Genomic DNA, 17,504 nt, shown 5'->3' on the forward strand with positions numbered 1-17,504 from the left:
TTTGTTAGTTTAATTAGCATATAACTTAAATACAGTGAAATGTATAGATCTTAAGTGTAAGTTCAATGAGTTCAAATGTGTATGTGGTGCAACTTAAACCTTTCCAAGATTTACATTACCATCACCTGTAAAAGTTTGCTCACTCCACTTCTTTATCAAACCCCACCCCCACCCCATGTCAGACAACCACTCTTCTAATTTCATTCAGCACTTAGATGACTTTTTCTGTCATAGGGAAAGTACAGAAAGTTCAATATTTTTGATAGGAATATCTTGTAACTGGTGAGGTTATCAGTTTATGAAATTTGTTTACCATCTTCTTGCATAATATTTGCTAATATTCTAGTGACATTGTTTTAGCTTGATGTGCGTGATTTTTTGAAGATCTATGAACAGCGGTCTTCTGCATATTCCAATCTTTGAAGGCAGGATATAGGAATTCGGTAGTGAAAGATCAGACTATGTAGTCTCTAGGACTTTTCGAAGGGATCAGATCATTAGTATGTGTGTGGAATAAGAAACATTATATAATAGGTGCCTGTTTTTTGTCCCACTATGGTCCATATATAGTCTGTCAGGATTATTGATCATGCTTATTAATATTCAGATTCCTGGGCCTCATTTGTAGACTTACAGAATGAAAAGCATCAGGAACTAGGAATACACTGCTGTTTTTTAAAAAGTGGTCATCACAAGAGACTTGCATACACAAATCTTGACTCAAACAAGAAAATTCCTTAGCCTCTGTGAGTTTTGATGAACTAATCTGAGCTTCTCAATGGTTCTTAAATGACGTAGGAAACCCTCGAGATAATCCCTGACGTTCAGTAAGGCACAACCTATGTTATCCAGCTTTACTATTGCTATGTTTATTGTTATGAACACCGCTACTTAAAATCCTTGAATCTTCTCTTAGTGTTTTGGTGAAAAGGAATACAGTCCATAACGTGATCTCGACCCTACATATCTCTTCACTCAAATCTCTAGTATCAAGCACTCTTTTATTTTTTAAGGTCTTTACCCATCAGTTACTTTTCAGTTTTTTTAATGTGCCACATTTCCTCCCACATAGGGTCTCTATAAATGCTATTCTCTTATCGGAAACACTTTTTCTCTGTTTTCTGGAAACACCAGTTCAAATGTTATTTTCTCAAAGTTCCCTGAATACACTTCCTCAAAATAATTCAAGTATCTTTTTTGTATCTTCTTTTTCTAAATAAGTCAAGTATCTTTAATTACGTAGTCTTCTGAGACTATCGCTATATACATTTTTAAAGCAGTTATCATAAAGCCAATTTTATATTTATTTGATTATATGAATAGTGTGTATTATCTACACTTGTCTTAAAGGGTAGATACTATGTCTTGTTTTGCAAACCACTGATAAGTAGTAGGTGATTAAAAAAATAAGAGACTGAGGTGCTTTTTGGCTGGCCCGGTTTGTTCTGATTGTCCTAAATTAAGGAACCAAATAGACTTATATTATTTTTTGTTTATATCATCTTTTATTACAGTCTATGACTGTTCTTACATACATTAAATCATTACAGAATTCATATTTTAAGGCACTCAAGTCTCCCAAATAAGGTACTCGTCGTACTTTGTTCTCTGATTTCAAACATTAAAACATGAGAAGTAAAACGACAACTTCATATTAAATTTGAGCCTTAAATTTGTAGAATAAGCTAAGTACTTTCAGAAACTCAAGTCAGAAATTAACAAGCTAGAGTTTGAACTAATAATCTTACCATGGTTTGATCATCACTTGGTTTATTCTTATTACTCATTTACCTTTTTATTTATAAATTTAAACAGAATTAAAATTCTACTTTTAGATGGTACAATAGAGATATTAATGATCCACACATTTGCTATATCCCTGGACATTTATCTTGCTTTAAAATGCTAATCTTTTGTGCCTTGAGCTTCTTACTGAGCGGTGAATGTTTATCCGTGCACAATCCATTTCTCTTCCTGCTGGGATTTTCTTTAGAGTCAGTGGTGCCATCATTGAACAATTTTGAATGTGCTTCGTTAGATATCTTTGTTCTGCATGGAGTATTCTTAGAGATCACACTTTCATTTCTGGCTCCCATGGCTTCTCCTAAAGCTGTTAAAATTCCATCAGGTTGGTTTACCATAAACTTTATATTTTCTTCAGTGAAGTACGTAGGTGGTTTTAAGCATTTCTCTGAGGTCCATCAGCACTGAGAACCACTTGCTTTTCTTTCTTGTAGATTATGTGTTGAGTTTTGGCTGTGGCTAGAGTCCTATTCTGACCATCCCTAACTAAGTCAATTTTAATAAAAAGGTTAACAGCCGTAATATCTCCTATCAACGTGTGTCTAGCCTTCTATTTATTCAGTAACTCCGTAAGTTATCAGTAAGATAATTCCCTCTACTGTGACATTTCCTTGAAGGTCTTCATTTACAATTATATCCAGGATGACCAAATCAACAGCACAAAATAATGGATTTCCTCCATACAGTATTGAAATACTGTATCCCAGAGCTGCTTACAGCTTCTGCAATTTCTTTGGTTGCTACCACTCATTGCATTGGGTGGCCATTGTCCATTGGTTTTCTCATTGTGACAGTACCCAGATCAAAGTCCTAAGCATGCATTTGGAAGCTCCAGAAGTGTTTCTCGGCTTGTATAAAGGCTCAGCTTAATTTTTAATTAAAATTTTGAGCATGATAGATAAACCTAATTATTCTAATTTCCCATCCGTTAATAAAGTAGCGTAGCTTTTTTCTTAGCGATGGTCATTTAGAAAACAGTTATTTAAGGTATAGAAAGGAAGTTTTATTATTTTGAGTTTGAGATCTAAATTTGGGAAAGGTAAAATAAAAAGATTGTCAGAGGACATTGATACAAACATAAGCCACAGGTATCCAGATATAAGTTATAATATTCATTATGCAAAGAACAGTACACATGATATTTTAAAACACACACAAACACACACATGCACATATGCACTCAGCAATAAGTGACTATAATATTAGGCACTTTCAACTTTTACAAAATCGATAATAATTATCAAAGATAATTTACAAATATGTCAAAAAGTACAGAGAATTAAAAAATATATTTATGATAAAAAGAAACTCTGTTACTTGGGCATGGAATAACTATAACAAAGAGAAAGCTCAAATTCTACTTACTCCTTTTTTATTTGCATATCACACATTTAACAATTTGCAGCAAAGAAGTCACAATCCTTTTTACCCCTTGTGAATAAATCTTTTATATTTAGCCAAGTTTGTTAAATCTCATTAATTTCACTTACTATAAATCAGGCACACAAAGTTCATTTCATTCATACTCTCTGCACTTACTGTACATCTTCAACTATATTTCATTATTTACTGTTACATTTTGAAGCAACCACACCTGTCTTCCTTTGAAAGGAAATATTTCCTTTTTATCTTTTTGTCCTAGATAAACAATAAATATCCATTGCTCTACATATATACTCTGATACTTTACACACATTTTTTTTATATTTCTTCAAAATCAACAGGTATGTAACATGACCCAAACACATTTATGTCTTCTTTAGTTGAAGATTACTCTATAATGGATTACATATGAGCACAGATTATATTTTCTATGAATGTAATTTATCAGTTAATTTTAGTGTAAGGTCTTACAGTTAACAAGAATCTTGAAATTACTAAAGTTGACATGTCTGTGTTTATCCTTACGGCTTGAACAAGGTAAAAACTTTATAAGAATGAATTTCTTTAAAAGGCTTTCTTTATTACAGTTTTTCTTAGATGAACACAATATTTTTTATAAATAATTTTTAGAAATAACATATTTTGATTCATACATAAAGTAAATATGGAAATTTAGAATTAAAATCATAATAAAATTTTTAAAATTTTATTTTTATTAAGATCTACTCTCATCACCTGTTGAGTATAAAGTACAGGATTGTTAACCACAGTCACCATGCTGTTCATTAAATTCTCAGAATTTATTCATCTTATAACTGGACGTTTTTTCCCATTTGACAACCTTTGCCTCTTACCCTTGCCTCTGGTAACTACCAATCTGTGCTCTGTTTCTAGGAGATCTATTTATTTAGATTACACATATAAGTGAAATCATACAGTATATCTCTTTCTCTTTCTGGCTTATTTTACTTAGTATAATGCTCTCAAAGGTCCATCCAGGTCCATCCGGTTGTCACAAATGGCAGGATATCCTTCTTTTCATGGCTGAATAGTATTCCATTATATACGTGTGTGTGTGTGTGTGTGTGTGTGTGTGTGTGTGTGTGTGTGTGTCTGTGTGTGTGTTGTGTATCACAAATTCTTTGTGCATCTACAGACACTTAGGTTGTTTTCATGTCTTGGCTATTGTAACAAATGCTACAATAAACATAGGAGTGCAGATATCTCTTTGAAATAATAATTTATTTTCTTTTAAATATATACTGAGAAATGGGATTGCTAGACCATATGGCAATTCTATTTTTACTTTTTGGGGAATATCTATACTGTTTTCCATAGTGGCTGTACCCATAACATTCCTACCAACTCTGTACTAGTGTTCCCTATTCTCTACATCCTTACCAGCACTTGTCATCTCTTGTCTCTTTGACAGTAACTATCCTTACAGGTGTGAGGTGATATTGTGGTTTTGATTGCATTTTTCTGATTATGAATGAGGTTGAGCTCCTTTACATGTATCTGCTGACCATTTGATTATCTTCAGGAAAATGTTTATTCTGGCCCTTTGCCCATTTTTAATCAAGTTACCTGATTTTTTTTGCCATTGAGTGTAATGATATTTTTACAGAAATAGAAAAAAATTGTCCTAAAATTTGTGTGGTAACACAAAAGACCCCTAATAGTCAAAGCAATCCTGAGAATAAAGCTGGAGGCATCACACTTATTGATTCCAAACTATGTTACAAAGTTATAGTAATCAGAAAAGTATGGTACTGGCATAAAAACAGACTTAGACCAACAGAACATAATTAAGAACCTAGAAATAAACCCACATATATATGGTTAACTGATCTTTGACTAATATTTGGCAATACTCAATGGATGAAAGATTGAGTCTAGTCAATAAATGGTGTTGGGAAAACTGGATATTCACATGCAAAAAAAAAAAAAGGAAAGAAAGAAACTGACCCATATCTTACACCACTCACAAAATTTATCTCAAAATGGATTAAAGACTTAAAGGTAAGACCTGAAACCATAAAACTTGTAGAAGAAGACAAAAGGAAAAAGCTCATTGATACTGTTCTCGGCAAGCATTTCATGGATCTGACAGCAAAAGCATGAGGAAGAAAAGCAAAACAAACACATGGGACTACATCAAACCAAAAACCTTCTCCATAGCAAAAGAAATGATAAACAGAATGAGAAGGCAACCTGTGTAATAGGAGAAAATATTCATGAACCTCATATCTGATAATGGGTTAATATCTAAGATACATAAAGAATTCTTACAGCTATTAGTCTTACACAAAGTAGAATATTATTTACACTGTGATAGAATTAGGAAGAAGGCATAGAGTTGTTTTAAAACTCATATTAGTAACTCTCATTTCTAAAAAGAGCCTCCTACTTGTCAAAAATATTAAATTAACTTTTGTTAGCACACATATATCCCTATATTCACAAATCATATTTTAAAAGACTCTTTAAATTATGTTTATATGTTTATATATAACCAAGACCAAGACTATTAGCTTAATTCACTAAAATTTAGAGTATTTTTTGAGGGGGGGAGGGGCCAAGGGAGAGAGAGAATCTTAAGCAGGCTCCAAACCCCGCATGGAGTCCAACATAGGACTTGATCCCACAACCCTGAGATCATGACCTGAACCACAATCAAGAGTTTGACTTTTAACCAACTGAGCCACCCAGGTGACCCTAGAATATTTTTTACAAAAAAATATTTACTATCTAGCCTTTTACAGAGCTGTTTAGGAAGGGGGAAAAAGCTTTATTTAGAAGAGTCAAAAAATGTAAACCATTGAAAGTTAAACATTTTTAAAAATTTCCTTATTTTTTAATTTTAAATTTATATAAATCCTAAAAATTGAATGAATTCAAATTTGAGTTCTAACAGATTGTAAGAGACCTTAAAATTTGATTGATTCAATGCTTGTTTTATGGAGCCTCGCAAATGAACAAATTTGTTCATATCAAAAGTTCTTCTAACTGTCACTACAATTCCAAATTGCCCTTATTGAAATTATGCCAGTTAGAGGGATTTGCAAATTAGTTAGGATTGTAACATGAAACATGAAGAGAGCAGATTTTTAGTCTGGAAAGAACACAGATTTTTAAAAACTCCATGAGAACTGCAATAGTCAGTAAGGACATAGTTGTGAAACCACATATCTTCAGAACCTGGCCAAAGACTAGTAGCTCAAAGAAGCCTCTAGGCCCGGCAGAAGGAATTAAGTAAAATGTTTTCAGGAACATAAAGAGCATACTGAGGAATGTCCTTATAAGGTTTTGAAAAGGTAAATTGATGTAACATTTGTCCAAAGGACACTAGTGTGACACACTAGTGTGACACGAGATTTTGAAACTGTCAGCTTCTAATCCACTTGAGAGGCCAGTTTTTCTGAACTCTGTCTCCTGTCCTTTGAATTTCAACTTAAAAACTAGGGGTCAGCAACTTACAGTGAACAGACTAAACCCAGACCAACATCTGTTTGTACAAATAAAGTTTTATTGGAACAGGGCCTCATGCATTTATCACATATTGTCTATGGCTGTTTTCATGCTGCAGTACAGATTTGAGTTGCAGCAAAGACTGGCCCACAGAGCCTAAAATATTTACTATCTGGCCTTTTGCAGAAAGACATTTCCTGAACCTTGTTAAGAGACATAAAGCCTTACAGACAATAAACAAGTACAGAGGATGGCTGGTGGCAAATGAATGCTGTGGAAGATCCACATATGTGAAAATGTATACAAATTTGACCAATGACCTAGAAGTCTGGGGGGACTCTTTTCTCAGGACAGAGAAGAAAACCAAATATTGAGAACCCTGTGAAATATTTGGAGCTCATATTAAAAATAAAACTTCATGCTCATGGATAGGCTGGCCCTCAGCAGAGGGAGACTCCAAGTATCTCAGATGTGCACACTACTATAGGGCTGAGCTTCCTGTTAGCATCACTGAGGGACTGGCCATATCTTGCTGGGTACTCTGCTTGCTAGGCTTCACCAGCCTGAGACCATGAGGGACACTCTACTGTTAGGTTAATTAGCTTGCTATAGCAAAGGAAAATGCAAACCATGAGGAACCATGAGGATTCTTAAAATGGGGAGTCAGGGAATTATATTTTATGTTATTATAAAATGTTATAGCATTTTGGATGCTGAAATAAGTGATAGAATGATATTCACAGGGATTGAATGGATTTTGTGAAATAAGGAGCCGCCAGAAGACGAATGGTCTTATCTTTAAAATATATGTCTCTATGGAGTTGGCATTAGGGTAGTTGGTCTGTGTTTTAGCTTCGAATGTATGTGTCTAAATAAACTGATGTTAAAGGGCTTGGGCTTAGTTTACCTTGCATGTCATGCTTGTATACAGTTTATCTGTTCTGTGAGTTCTCATACAACTTTGGAAATATGGTTTGTTTCACGGTTCAGTATAAGAACATGCACTGGAGTAATAAACACCACAGTCAGGTATATAGGAAAAAGATGTAATTGAGAATAGGTGCAACTTCTATTTGTATGCTTCTTAAATTGGTAGAGCTTAGTTAATATGTTTTATAAGATGCCCTTCCTCCCTTGGCCTATGAACAAACACTAATAAAAGTTGAGTGGAGTTACCAAATGTTAAATGCTCCTGGTAAGATCTCTCCCTCTGTCTTACCCTTTGACATATCAGCATTATCCCACTACTGCTCTGCTTTAAACTCCAGAGAGATTCTCAATGTTCCTTTTAGCCTGTCACCTCCAGAAGCCCAGGTCTCCCTAGGTATGTATTATGTTTCAGACTATAGAATGTGAGTTCATGATACTTGCTCATATGATCATTTCTTACAGCCTAAATGCTTATTTTTCCTACAGCCTTTACTGTCATCTGACACAATATGCATTTTACTTACTCCTTCTTAAAGTTGGTACCTCCCTGTTTTGGTAGGCAGAAGCTAGGGCACATGCCCTGTTCCTAAGATTTCTGTCTGTTGATTATTTAGTCAAACACTAATATAGGTACTGCTGTGAAGGGATTTTATGGGTGTAATAAAATCTCAAACCAGTTGATCTTAAAAGAGATTATCCCTCTATCCAGGTGGAATTGACTCAGTCAGGTAAGCCCTTTAGAAAGCAGAGTTTTCTCTGGCTGGTAGCAGAAAGGAAAGACAGAAATATTCAAATTGAGAGAAGAATTTAAAGCGTTATTACTGCTTTTGGAGATGGAATGGGTTATGTGCAAGGAGCAGCCGCGAGGAGGTAAGTGTGATCCTTGGCTGATAGTCAGTAAAGAAATGAGGACCTCAGTCCTACAACTGCAAGATGAACTCTGCTAACAGCATGGATGATCTTGGAAGTAGATTATTTTCCAGAGAGTACCGATAAGAGCCTACCTCTGCCAACATCTTGTTTTTTCATCCTTGTGAGAAACTAAATAAAGGTCCCAGCCAATACCAGTCAGACTTTTGGCCTGCAGAGCCAAAATAATAAATGGGTGATGTTTTTAGCTGTTATGAGAATAGAGATATTTTTCCCCATTTTGTTCATTGTTATATCATTAGTGCCTAGAACTGTGCCTGGAATATAAGAAACATTTTAAAAGTAATTCCAATTAACCTGCTAAACTAAACGCTGTGAATAGTTTGAGACTATTTTAATCTATAGACTGACTCTAGATATTTAGCTGTAAATCCAGTTGAGTAAAGGATTAAGGGTTAAATGAAGAGTCCATCTAAAAATCTTATATAATCTCTGGTAACATTTTTAAAAAATTGCAAAAGGCATCAGTGATACACTTACAAGTGTTTAATTTTTTTTAAAGATGAATGATTATCGGACACTGAATACTTGATTTAATGCATGTTTTAGTGCACTTTATGTGACACAAATTAATTTGCAATAGAGGCAGGAAACCTATCTCTAAGGTAATTAGTCATGGTCAAATCTTAATTATCTCCTTAAATAGGAAAACAGGCTTATCAAGATATCTACTATAGTATGCTTGAGTGGTACTCTCTTTTATTTGTTAATAACCTTTTCACTAAAATAAAACATTATATGGTATAGATTTTAACACATGGACTTTGAAACAATGACACCCATTTTTTAACATCTCTAACCTCTATATTCCTTCCAATCATACCACAAGTTGCTTTTATCTCTATATATGAGGAAAATGGGCCTTAGAGATATTACCTAACTAGCTTAAGGTCATAAAAATTGAATTGGTAAACCTAACATTCCAGCCCAGGTGGATGCATAACTGAGGTTCCATATTTGTCCTATTCTGACAGTGTCAGTCAGTGATGTTTTGCTTATTAAATTCATCTGTAATTATTATGAATATATATGAGTTTATATCCATGTCTGAATATTTGCACAGTGTTTGTAACAGTTTTATTGAATATTGACAAGATATGATCATCATTTTCATAGGTACTAATTTTATCCTGGAAACTTTGTTAGAAGGCCTGTCATGAACTTTTGTCATGAAGGCAATACTCAAATCTCAAAACAAGTGCAAAAGTGAGTTAACTTTGATCAACAAATGGACGAAACAATCTTGAAGCAACCAATTATCAATCAATTGACATTTCTTTTACTTACGCTGCTTTAATGCACATTTGTTGAGAGTACATCATGTGCCTGGCATTGTATTCTATGCTGAATTCAGCATGACATTTGTCCTGGGTATTTTGGGAGCTTTGAGAGAGAGATCTGAGGTGATATACTGTCAGAGAGCTAATGCTGAAAGATGAGTAGGGGTTAGTTAGCCTTAAAAGGGGCATTGAGAGGGAAAAAGAGAGCAAAAGTGTGGGAATATTCTAGATAAGAGAAAGTAAATAAAAAGAACTGAAAATTAAGCAGAGTTTGTTGCCTTTTTTTTTTTTTAAGAAACTGAAAGAAGTGCACTGTTGTTGGATGTTAGAGTCCATTATGTGAGAAAGGAGCACATGGAGGCAGATATGTAAAAAGGATGTGTATGCAGTGCCTTCTAGGTCACATTAATACAGTGGAAATTTATGCGGTGCCGCTGAAGGAAATGTAATGAGTAGGTTTTTTATTTGTTCATTCACTCATTCAACAACATTCATTTAAAGGCTTGCTTTGTGTGCTGTGTGCCAGGTGCTGGCTCATGGGTTAGGAGCTAGACTGCTGTGAATTTGTCATTGTCAGGGTCCTTTCCCTCATGGAGCTTATTATCTGGATTGATGGTTTTGAAAGGTCATTCTGCTGCAACATAAATAATAAAGTGTAACAAGGAAAGACCAGATAGAAGGAGCTGGAGTAGGAAGCAAATAGGGATGATTGCCTGAGCTGAGGATTTAGGATCTAGCAACAAGGAAGTCATTGGTGGCAGAAATGGGGATATATTGGATGGAGAAGGCATGTAGACCCCAACTTCTTTTTGTAAAGTTAGAATGAGATATAGGGCAGGTACTGTATATCTTTATAACTATATTTCCAGTCCTTATCTACTATTTTAACCTTGACTTTTAAACTTGTCTACTAATTTAACCTCGACTCTCCATCATCATCTTTGCCAGATCATTGATTGCAAGCATTCTTGATTTTGGGGTGTGCCCAGCATCTGCTCACCCTATAGTAGGGGCTAAATTTGACGGTTTGGGGGTATTTTTTCCTGTTTTTCAAATTTACAAATAAGTACTATTTTCTGAATAATGAATTCCCTAACTTTTTGGACATTTTTCTTTTCAGTATTATAGGGATATAGTCACATTCATTTAAAGACTGCATAGCATGTTAATGAGTGGTTAGAGAATCTCTCTTTCCTCCCAATATCTACTAATCTACTAAAAAATTTATAAGATGGTCACTTCCCAAATTGACAACCTACTTTAGGAACTATTTGTGCATTTATTTTTTTGTACTGTGCAATTTGTTCCTGTATAGATGGCTTTGCTCTATAATATTTCATTTGTAAATGTTGGCACTCACTCAGTATTTAAAACAAAAAGTTCAAATTGTTATTTGAGCTTTCTTCCCTACCCTTGAAGGAGAAAGTAAATAAATTTGCTCCTTTTCTGTTTTTCTTAGTTTTTAAAGTTATATTGTTTACAAAGTGCATACTTTTAAAATTTTATTTTTGTTTTTGAAAAAGAAAATTATATTCAACAGTTTAATAATTTTCTAAATATTAAAGTTACAATATAATTATAACTTGCAAAACAGTTCATTCTTCCACCACATTCTTGAAACGAAAACATGGGCCCTTTATTCATACTCCCTGTTTTCAGGTCCTCATTCTTTTAGAAAAAATTGTGTTTGGATATTTGAATGGTTACAACTTTATATTTAGATCTGACAGAAATTTCAGAATAAGTTCTATTCTTAAGCCCCCTGACAATTTTAAATATGTCTATGCATAATTTTTTATTAGTCATGTTATAGCTTATTAGTGCATTTGATGGAAGACACGAGGTTGGGTCTGATTATATTTGTATTTAACTTTTCTTCTACTAAAGTTTTATTTTTTTAATTTGACTCTGTATTCTTCTGTGTAAAGTGTTACACATTCAAATTTCAGTAGCAATATGTTTTAGATGATGTAGAAAAAGTTTGACAGTTTTGCAGAAAAAGTAAAACTATTTCTCTTAATTATTATACTTTAAAAGTTATTACTGTGTAAAATTTAAAGTGTGTGACAGAAACACTTGATATTTCTTAGACATCCTAAAGCCACTCTCATTTTCCAGTTTCAGAAACACTTTGTTTATGAAAAATTTCAACCTTATTTGTCCCATCCATTTTTTCCAGCTTCCTTTTCTTCTTTTTCTTAGCAATATACTTAGCACCACAGTTGCATAAATGGAAAATTTAGAGTAAATATCCCCAATCAAAACTTCCATTTTGTGCATTTCATTTTTGTGTCAGATAATTCAATATTTATAAGTGCTTAGAGTCTTCAATAACTAATGGAAGCTAACGGGTACCTTAAAAGATCAAACGTTTCAAGTTACTAATAAAAACAGGCATTTAGAACTACTCCTATTTAAGTAAGCTCTCAACACAGTTGGGCTTCTCTATTCTAATTTTCATCTTTAACACCTTGAGGGCAGAGTTTGTGAAAGAATCTGAAGATTTACATTGGGAAATTGATGGATACATATAGATAGATACTAAAGGGTAGGAAGGAAAAAGGCTTTTCTTCTGGATAGTAGTTTCTATAAGAGTGCATTTCATCTATTCCTCTGGTATTAGTTCTCTGATAAAATCTCCCTTGTAGAAGGTTTCTATATAATTCAGCAGGCTTTCCTTATAATTTGCAAAAAGATGCCTTATAAATGAAACTTATAATTTATGCTTATGGTTTATGTCAAAGTCAAATATTTTTCTATTACTTTGAAGACTTTTAAATATTAATTTTCAGTATTAAAATGTCTTATTTTCCCACTCAAAATCACTTCTGCTTTTAATATTCAAACGCATTAGGTAAGTGGCTATTCTCCAAAGAAATTAATAGCTATCAATTTAAAATTCTATTTCATTTTTTTTTGCTTATAAAATTTTAACAGTATCCTTTTGGCTTTATGGATCCAGACTATAAAATTGACTGATAAACAAGTTAAGAAGTTAATTTTACCTTTATGTGTAAAAATTTATAGGGAAAAATCAGGTTTCATCAGCTATTCAAAGAATGTATTACTCTTCTCCTATTGCATACTCTCGAACATAGAGGGCGCTGTTACATTAACGAACACCACCATTTCGAGCAGCGATGTTTATAGCTCCTTTTAATGGCAAGACCATCAGCTCCAATGTGTTTCATGACTGCTCTGTATTAATCATTTTGTCTTTCTCTCAGTAAATATCTTTTTCATAATGCTTTAATGAAGTTCTTTCCATAGGCTTTCATATGAGATAAGTAAAGATGTGAATGTGAATGCATGGATATATTTATGGAAAGCATTAGCTCATATGTTAAATGCCTCATGAAGTTTCCTGACAGCACCACTCTTAATTTTTAACACATATAATAATATATCGTGACAAAAATCAGTCAACATGAGTCATTAGACATTAAATATTAAAAATTATAGAAAGACTGATATCTTGTTTTGACATCCTAGAAAAGCACACATTTTGTCACATTCATGCCAGGAAATGCAGACCAATATATTTAGTCTAAGCGATGCACAATATTTTTGGCAATACATAAAATAGCTCCAGTTAATTGTTATGTTGATCATTCCAAGAAAAAGAGGGTTGTTTAAAACATTGTGATTTTGAAATGCATTGATCTTTAAATTTTTATCTAGCTGGTTTGAAAATAGAGGCATCTATCAAAGAACAGGTAATATACATGTGGATGTTTTCTAAAGTGAGAACAATCAGAAGAGAGACACCATAATCTCCGTTTGGAATACTATTTACTTCTCTCCTTCAAGCTCTTAAGGTTTTACTCATTCTTACATGCTGACTTTACTTGTTACTACCTGCACTGCCGCTTTCCTATGGCAAAATACTCAGAGACTGGCCCAGCTTCTGGGAATGAGCCTTAGCAGACAGAATGTATTATTGAAATGTTTAGGCAATATACCTATTGATTATCATCTGGCGTAACATATAATACATGGTAGGCCAAAAAAAAAATTGTAAACAGCACATGTATCAAGAGATTAAAATGTGTTTATATCTTTAGACACTTTAATCCATTGTCTAGGATCTCTACTCAAAATAACGTTCTGAGAGAGTAGAGATACCTTCATGCAAAAAAAAAAAATATATATATATATATATATTTTTTTTTCAATTGGGGAATTATCACAAATAATTAAGAATGATATAGTACTCAATGTGATATTATAGAGATAATATATGTTATGTTATATTAATATATAATATATAATTATATTTGTATATAATAATAATTATATATTGTATATGTATGAGCGTATATATAGTGGTTAAAGCATAGATTCTGAAGCCTGAAAGCCCTGGTTCAGATTCTAACCCAGTCACTCACCAAGAAAAAGGATAATCTCTCTGCCTCAGCTCACTCATGTAGAAAATGGGTATAAAAACAGTTTTTAAAAACTATTTTCATAGGATTTTTATGGGAATTAAATGATGTGGTCCCAGGTAGACTGTTTAAAAGTATATATAGACCATATTAAAAGCTTGCTATTGTTATTTTCATGGTTCTTCACATAAAAAGTGGTATTTTATAACAATGTATTTGCGTTTATCAGCACCTAAGTCTTAACCTCTTATGTGTATGCTCTGTAAAGGAAAGATATTACCCAAAGTAAACTTTAAAAAGATGAATTGGTGTGTGTATGGTGGCTTTTGAGAGGGAGTAAAATGAAGATGTGGTGACCAGTTAAAAATATACTGCAGTATTGAAATGAGGTCATATTTGAATATTCAGTCACATCTCTGTGTGAGAAACATAGAGACATGAAAAGCATCCATCTATTATCATTTGGTCTTTTTACTCTCTGTCATACTTTTATTATGATGTCTGCATATCATATCATAAAATTCTAATAGTGAGTTTTGTGGTGTTTTTTGTGTCTTCTGATGGGAAGAGATATGAATTCACAATTTAGAGATTCTGTGATTACAGAGTTAGCCTCTTACCTGTCACTGGAAAGGTTGCTTTTCATTATGGTTGTGTGTGTGTGTGTGTGTGTGTGTGTGTGTGTGTATGTCATGAAATTTCAAAATATTCTGCTTATCTTTTACAACTCCCCCTTCGCCTCGTGCTACTCAGCCACCTGGTCTCTGTGCTGTCCTTTGGACACTAAACTTCTCTCATCCTAGGGTTTTTTTTTTNGATAGAGACAGCCAGCGAGAGAGGGAACACAAGCAGGGGGAGTGGGAGAGGAAGAAGCAGGCTCATAGCAGAAGAGCCTGATGTGGGGCTCGATCCCATAACGCCGGGATCACGCCCTGAGCCGAAGGCAGACGCTTAACCGCTGTGCCACCCAGGCGCCCCTCATCCTAGGGTTTTATCTTTCCTGTCCCACATTTTCCACCTTGTCAGAGGACCAGTGTCATTCATTCAGATCTGCTTAAATGTCACCTATTAGAGAGGGTTCCAGTAACTGCATCTCTTGAAGTATTGCCATCCCATCACTCCAATTTGTTAATTTTTTAATATTTCATTTATAATAAACACAAATTATGTTTCAATTTCAATTGTGAATGTCTGTCTTCTCTACGAGAGTATAATTCCACTGAAGCTTGGGCTTTGTCTGTTCACTTTTATGTCACTTGCCCCTAGAATATAGGACTAGTCAATTAATACATGCTAAGTAGCTGAATGATTATGACTGATAACTTTCTTTTAAATTCAGATGAAATTTCTGTGCAAAGAATATTGATACTATGTGCATTGTAACTAGCTAAACTGGTATCTTGTACGGGTAACATCAACCAAATGTACATACTTTAAAAAGTTACAGTACTATTAATAACATTTTCCAGTATTTACAGACTATCTCTAAGGGGGGGATTGAGCTGGATATCATCACTGGATTATGGAGCAACTGGGAAGGGTCAGTGTAAGCGCCAAAATAAAAATAAAAATTAAAAATTGCTCTAAAAGCTAAACAATGATTTGTTCCTATTTTAAAGAAGATAGGTATACTTAGAAATACAGGGGGAAATGACATTTTACCCGACCTAAATCTTAATTTATATACTGTTCTGATGATCTAATGACCAGACATTCCCTGAGTTAAAAGATAAGATAATTATATTTTGGATTACGCCACTACAATAAGACTTCTTATTTTGTCTTCCAGTTAAATTGTGTGAGCTGTGCAAACAAAGTGAAAAATGCTAATGCCCAAAAGGCTACTCCTGTATATTCATATTTTATGGTCTTTCTTTAGAATAAAGAAAGTAGTAAACATGTAGTATTTTCTCTCTGAGGGAATATGTCATAAATGATCATTACTTGGAGACTACCCTCTTAGGCTGAAGAGCCCTCTTGACTTTCTATTAGAGATAATAGTATCATAGTCAGAGAGTATCAGGTATAGAAATACAATTATAAACATTATTCCATTGATTCACCACATTCTCATATCAAAACAGGGCTTTTGTTTCAAAGTGTGATCTTTTTGTTCCATTTCCCTTGTAGAATCCTTGTTTCAATAACTAAAGCACTCTTCAGTGCTTGAAATGTTAAATAATTGAACAACTTTTAGTGATGAATGAAAGTAAAGAAAACTTCAAGTCAGTAAATCTCCACAAATGCTTTCAGAGATCTGTGAAGAAAGTGCCACATGCTGTGATCTCTTTAAAGATAGGATACTGGGTTTGAAGAGATTGACTTTGGAATCAGACCACCCACATTCAAATCTTGGCTTAACCACACACTAAGAGTGTAATCTTTGGCAAGTTACTCAATTCCTTCTGGTCTTAATTTCCTTATAAATAAGACAAGGATTAATAATAATACCCAGACATAGAGGTTATCTTAAGAATTAACTAAATAGAGCATCTGGCTCCTTATAAGCATATGAAAGGTTTTGTTTTTGTTTTTGTTTTGAGAGAGAGAAAGTGGGGGTGGCAGAGGGAGAGAGAGAGAATCCTAAGTCTGCCAAACAGGTTCATGCTCAGCACGGAGCCTGATGCAGGGCTCTATCTCATGATCCGGAGATCATGACCTGAGCTGAAATCAAGAGTCAGATGCTCAACTGACTGAGCCATCCAGGGGCTCCAGCATATGAAAAGTTTTTTTAAAAAAGTATTTAATATAGCTGTTTCATCTTGACAGAATTTGCCAATTATTTTGGGAATTTGAGGTTGTTTTGGTCATTTATCTTAGCCAGTTAATTTGAAATATTTCTATATAATGGCTCACTCCTGGTTTTCAGCAAAAAGAAAAAAAAAAGAAAACAAAAGAAGTATTTCTATATAATTCATTCATTAAAATAAATATCTACATGAGCATCCCTAAGAGTCAATTTTTAAAGATTGTCAATGTTAGAGTCATAAGTTATCCATATTCTGCTGATGACTTCATAAGACATCCTGTCCTTCTTTACTCTTCAGCATATTTCCATAGTAGTATTGACATGCCCATTGTAAATATTTACTAACCATACTTCATGCCTAATAATGAGAGAAGTACTCGGAAGGAAGTGGTAGAGGACATAAAAATTGTTTTTTCCATGGTCATGGCCCCTTAAGGAATAGAAGAATTTTCAAAATACAATTTATTTTTCAGAAGCCAAACATAGGTTAATTCAGTTAATGTTATTAATGTTATATTTTATGATATTTATTCTCACTTATTAATGAATTTTCAGATGTCTTACCAAAACTGA

The 17,504-nt window shown here is 33.7% G+C and overlaps 1 pseudogene; it reads right to left on the bottom strand.

Moving 5' to 3' along the window:
- Window positions 1-1,871: 1,871 nt before the first annotated feature.
- The window catches only part of LOC105239604, a 175,818-nt pseudogene continuing 160,185 nt past the window's right edge, over window positions 1,872-17,504 (bottom strand).

Source organism: Ailuropoda melanoleuca, chromosome 15 (genome assembly GCF_002007445.2).
Source record: "Ailuropoda melanoleuca isolate Jingjing chromosome 15, ASM200744v2, whole genome shotgun sequence".
NCBI lineage: Eukaryota > Metazoa > Chordata > Mammalia > Carnivora > Ursidae > Ailuropoda > Ailuropoda melanoleuca.